This window comes from Drosophila ananassae, assembly GCF_017639315.1.
Source record: "Drosophila ananassae strain 14024-0371.13 chromosome 4 unlocalized genomic scaffold, ASM1763931v2 tig00000054, whole genome shotgun sequence".
Classification (NCBI taxonomy): domain Eukaryota; kingdom Metazoa; phylum Arthropoda; class Insecta; order Diptera; family Drosophilidae; genus Drosophila; species Drosophila ananassae.
Window position 1 is genome coordinate 1330004 of NW_025319037.1, and position 5983 is coordinate 1335986.

The window sequence follows — 5983 nt, forward strand, 5'->3', positions numbered from 1 at the left end:
CTGATGACGCACTCCGAGCTCCTCAAGAAATTTCTTGAAGCTCCTACTGGTGAACTGGACACCATTGTCTGTCACCATCACCTTTGGCACCCCGTATCTAGCGATGATCCTCTCGCGGATTGCCTTCTGCAGCGTCTCCGTTGTGGCTTTCCGCATTGGGACCATTTCTGTCCATTTTGAAAACCGATCGATCATCACTAATAGCATGGTGTTCCCATGCTTGGACCTCGGCAACGGTCCCATGAAGTCCGCGCATACCGTCTCCAACGGCTCTTCTGAGATATGTGTCAGCATTTTCCCTGAGGCCTGCATCTGGCTTGGTTTATATCGCATGCATGTCTCGCACTTTCTGACATATTTCCTCACATCTCTTTGCATCCCTGGCCAGAAGTACCTTGCTGCTACTTTTGCGATTTTTTTCCTTCCGCCTAGATGTCCCGCCGTTGGTGCGTCGTGGCTCTTCTTCAGCACCTGTTGCCTGATGTCCATCGGCACACACAGCTTCCATGATGCTACTTCCTCGCTCCCGGCTCTATGTGGAACATGTCGGGAAATCAGGCCTGCCTCCTCAACGTATTCCGGATATTTCTGTGGGTTTTCCTTTATCTTCTTCTTCAGTGAGACTATCCAAATGCATTTCGTGTCTTCGATTGCTGTGGCACTCCTCAGCTTCTCCACTAGCGGCTGGCGGGAAAGTGCATCCGCGACTACGTTCAGCTTGCCTTTTCTGTAGCTGATAACGTAATCGTACTGTTGCAACTCGAAGACCCATCTCGCGATCCTTCCAAGTGGGCTCTCTATATTGTTCAACCATTTCAGCGCCATGTGATCCGTGATCACGTCGAACTGGTACCCCTCCAGGTATGGTCTCATCTGCCGAATTTCCCATATTATTGCCAGGCACTCTTTCTCCGTTGCCGAGTAATTCTTCTCCGCGCCTATTAGCGTTCGGCTGGCGTAAGCGACCACTCACTCGCCCTCATCCGTATCCTGCGTCAGCACTGCACCTACGCCTTAGTCGCTGGCATCTGTTTGCAGCACAAACTTCTTCGTGAAATCGGGGCATGCCAGCACTGGATCCTCTGCTAAACGCGACTTTAAGTTGTCAAACGCCTCTTGGTGTCTTACCGTCCACTCCCACTTTGTTCCCTTTCGTAGGAGATCGTTCAACGGCCTTTGCGATCCCAGCGAAATCAGGCACTTATCTGTGTTTATCCTTAAGTTTGCCACCTTCAGTCTTCGGAACACTTCCTTCCCACTTCAAATTTGCCATATGTTCCTCCTTCGTGCGCCCAATCACGATAATGTCATCTTGATAGGCAAATGCGTGCGAAGCCATGTCCGGGCCTATGACCTGGTCTAAGGCCCTTTGAAATGTTGTCGAGGCCGAGTGTAATCCGAATGGCATCACCATCCACTGGTACCTTTCCGTGGTACCGTAAAAGCCGTGTATTTCCTGCTCTTTTCCTCCAGTGGAATTTGCCAATAGCCATCCTTAAGGTCGATGCTGCTGAAAAATTTTGCCTCTCTCAATTGTTCCAATATGAAGTTTATCCTTGGCATAGGGTACGCATCTTTTACTGATTTTGCGTTGATTTGTCGGAAATCCACGCACATTCTCCATTGTCCCGTCTTTTTCTTCACCATGACAATGGATGAGCTGTAGGCGCTATTGGAATGCTCGATGTATCCCTCCTCCAGCAGCTCTTCCACCTTTTCATTGATCTCCCCCTGTATTTTGTGGTTTTTTGGGTAATATCTTTGTTTTATTGGGATGTCGTCCTTCATCGTGATTTTATGCTGGGTTATGTTTGAACAACCCCTCCGGTTTGTGAACGCCGCCAGCTCTTCTTCGATGAACTTGTTGTCCCGCTCGCTCTCCCCTTCTTCCGAGGGTCCAGTTATGGCTATGGACAGCCTATCCTCCAAGCATCCGCTCCATCTTTCTCTTTTCGGGATCGGGACTTGGTGGCCTGCGCAGTTTATTGTTGTGCCGAATTCTGCGAGGAAATCCCATCCAAGCACCGCGCTGCCTCCCATGCCTGGCAACACTAACATATTCAACTCCTTTGTCTTGTTGCCAAAGCTTACAGTTGTTAGGAGTACCATTTGAGTCTCGGTGTGGCTCCCATTGGCCAACTTTACTCGTCTCCTTGTTGCTTTCCGTTCTCCGGCGATTCCCGGATTCTCTGCTAGCTCTTCTGAAATGAAGCTAGCCGTTGCCCCGGTGTCTATCATGGCCCTCACTTCTGCACCTCCGACCTTGATGACTGCCGCCAACTGCTGATCTTCTCCTGTTAATCCTCTAACCAATTCTGAGAGGCAGCACCTCGCGATCTCTGCCTTCCTCTCTACGGCTGAGATTGCTGCACGTTTCCCGCTCTTTGGCAGCACTCTGTGCTTCTCACCCCTACTGCTCCGCACATCCTGCAGAACAAAATTCTGGGGTTCCTGCACTTATTGGCCCAATGGCCCATGCCTCCGCACCTGTTTCACGCCTGCGCTGGGTTTTCTATCTGTCCCTGTCTAGGCGTCGCTGCCTACTGCAAGTTCGGCTGCCTTTGGCTTTGGCTTGCTGCCCATCGTTGACTCGGCTGCTGTTGCCTTGGGCCTGTCCATTGCTGGTTCGGCTGCTGTTGCAGTGGCATTTGGCGTTGCTTCTCCACTTCTCCACTAGCCTTTCAATGACTTCCTTTGAGGACTTTCCTAAAGACTCTCCTCGTTGCTGTTTCCGCTGCCGAACCTGGTCTGCCAGTTTTTCAAAGTACCCTTTTGGCAGGAAAAAGGCCTCGAAGCTCCTTCTGAACTCCTGCCATGGGGCCACTCCTCATCGTTCATTAAGAACCACTTTTGCGCTCTGCCCTGGAGTAGTTCTGGCATCGCCCGCGGTATTGTGTTTATATCCATCCCGTATGTTTTGGCAGACCTTGCTATTCGGTCCACGAACTCGAGAGGATCTCCTGTCCCGTCGAATCGGAACGACCACTCTCGGACTTGTTTCGACACTTTCGCATAGTCCACCTGTACCGGGACTGGCTTCCGCACTTGTGGCTCCATGCTCCTTATGCTCTTCATTTCTGGCACTGCGAGAAACTGACGTGAGCTTTTCCGATTCGCTCACCGCTCTCTGCCTCGGCGTAGACCTCTGCGCGTATTTCTTCTCGAATCCACGCGCGACCACCATCACTTTATCGTCCTTCATCTCGTCGACTCACCTTGCAACAAGTGCCCTCAAGATCTCAACGGTTCCATCCGCTGCGAGACCAAGCTCTCTGCACACTTCTCACAACTCCTCTTTGCGAAGCGCGTAAATCCAATTTTTCTTCCCCATCTTGAAGCTGTGTTACTCCTAGACTCTAAAGCAGTGGTTCCCAAACTCTTTTCTCTCATAGACCACTTTCAAAACTTTGCTGGATCCGGTGGACCCCCTGCACCTAAATAACTATCAATTTTCGTAATCAACGACGAATCAACAGTTTTGGAAAAAAAAGTGTAGACCCCCATTTTTTGTTACACCCAACGTAGACCGCCGTCGAGTCTCCCGTGGACCCCTAGGGGTCCACCTGGACCACTTTGGGAACCACTGCTCTAAAGCAATCACGTAGTTTGGGCGCCAGGTGTAACGAACTATTTTTGCTAATGTTTTGTTCGCAACAAATGCCGCGACTAGCTTACAGAGTTTGGGGGTCCGTTCCACCGAATTTATAGATTCGACGTGATTGCCCGAGCCCAGAAATAACACGGTATGCTTCGTTTAAAACAAATCCCCTTTATTATGCTAAGTTTACAAAAAGGGTGAATCTCACCGGCCGCTTGGCTCAGCCGACCGACCGCTCGTCCTCCCGTCGATCCCCGATCCCCGCTCCGGGTTGGTGCCAATACACACGCCCTCCCAAAGCTTGCGCCCGGTAGGTCGTGTGGTCTTGGTGCCTGGCGCCGAAACGGCTCACGGTTCCCTTCGTTTGGACTCACGGACTCTGGGTTGCGGGGTCTGTGTTGTTGCTGTTGTCTTCTTCTGCCGCTGCTCGCTCGTCGTCGCTGCTGCTCCCTCGTCGTCGCGGCTGCTCCCTCTTCGTCGCTGCTGCTCCCTCGTCGTCGCCGCTTCTGTTGCTGCTCTCCCGTTGCGGGTTCCGTGGACCTTTGGTATCTTCGGCTCACCGTGGATGCCCGTTCGCCGTGGCCGGCACCTAATCCGTGTCACCGGCTCACCTCCCAGGCATAGGCCGGGCAGGATATGCTTTTCGCTGCTTAGCGGCCGGATCAGGGCACGAAGGGCCTACCTACCCCGCTTGATTGACTCGCGTACCGCCGCCGGACTTATCCACAGGGGGTCCTTTGGCGACTGACTCGCAGATCCTTCGCACTCGCTCTAAATACCGCACTTGAGAGTGTCGGACTTACCCACGGGGGGTCCTTCAGCCCATACTCCTAATTCCTCCAAACTTTAGCTTAGGGAAACTTTCCCGCTTGAATGTCAGACTTACCCACGGGGGGTCTTCCACACAACTCTTCCAGCTTCCCTAGAAGACTCGGTCCCGATTTGCTCCAGGGGCCCTCCTTAGATAGTGCCAGAGGCGCCCGTTAATCCTTGCAAATCTACTTCCTGCCGTTAATCCTTTGCTCATGTACTTTCTCCGTTAGCTTTCTCCAATTCCCGCCGCATTTCTATCGGCGGGCTTTCTTTACTTGCCCCTCCTGTTTGCCCCGCTTGGCCTCCGATCCATATTGTTATTGTGCAGGTCCATCGTCCAGATATCCCCGCGCTCCCCCCCCCCACCCTTTGGGCATTCCTAAAATGCATTTCTGTGTTTTTGCATTCTTCTAAACACAGCTGCCCAGTCGCGGCCGCTTCGTTCCCCGCCTTCCCCGCTCTCTCCTATTACCTTCGAGCGCGGCGGCGGAGGCCCGCCCGGGTCCGTTACGTTCCACGGTGATTCCTCCTCCTCCTTCTTTCGTGCGCGACGCCGTGCTGGTTCCTCTTGCCCCCGCTGCTGCCGCCGCATGCCGTCCGTGCTCGACGCATGTCTCCCTTTCCGTTTTTTCTTAACACAGCAGCGCTGGCCCATCCGACGCTGCCGTGCTGACTTGCTTGTTCCGCCCCCGCTGCTGCCCCACTTGCCACCTGTCTTGGCGTGTGGGAGATCTAATCTCCTCACACTGTTGTGCAACGAGCAGCTGTATTACCATGTTCTGGTTTTGAACAAGTGCATGGTCGTTTTCATGAATGAAGCTCCATCATACTTTGTTGGAAGGTAAGCATCATAGTTTCCGTTTTTCTATGTGGCTGTTCTGGGGCCTGTTGAACGCTGTGTGAGTTAGGCTGATTTGGATTTTCCATTCCAGATCGTAGAGCATCGGCATAGGAGAAGCCATTGGTGGTGTTTAAAGGACCGAATGAGGACCTCGCAGCTTTGGCGAAAAAGACGTCTGGCGTAGCTTTTGATGCAATGCCCACATTCTGTGGACCGCGTTGCGGTCGCTTGACGCATGCGACTCTTTAACTCCTTGTACACCATACATCCTCTATAGTTTGCCGTATGGTTGCCTCCGCAGTTTCCACATTTCTTCGGGGTATTGCAGACTACACAGACACCCCGAAGTGTGCAGTATGACCTAGTGTGTCCATACTCTTGGCAGTTAGCGCATTGCACTGGACCGTGAACTTCGTTCTTCTTCAGCGACCTGCTTTCTGGCTCGAGCTCGACCTTGAAGAGTGGTTGTGGCTTTTTATCTTTATTTAGAATGTTAATAACGCTCTTGTCGGCGAAGCCCTTTTCTTTAAGGGCGGTTTTTATTTCCGCGGCGGTAACATCGGTTTCGATTCCCTTTACTACCATTTGTATGCCCTTGCTGCTTTTCAGCTGGTACGTGCAATAGTTTATCCGATCAATGTCCAAATATTTGGTCACGATACGGAACTGCTCTTCAGTCTTGGTTTCCACTTTTGTTTCGTGGATGTTCCCTTTAATAAGCGGGACAACAT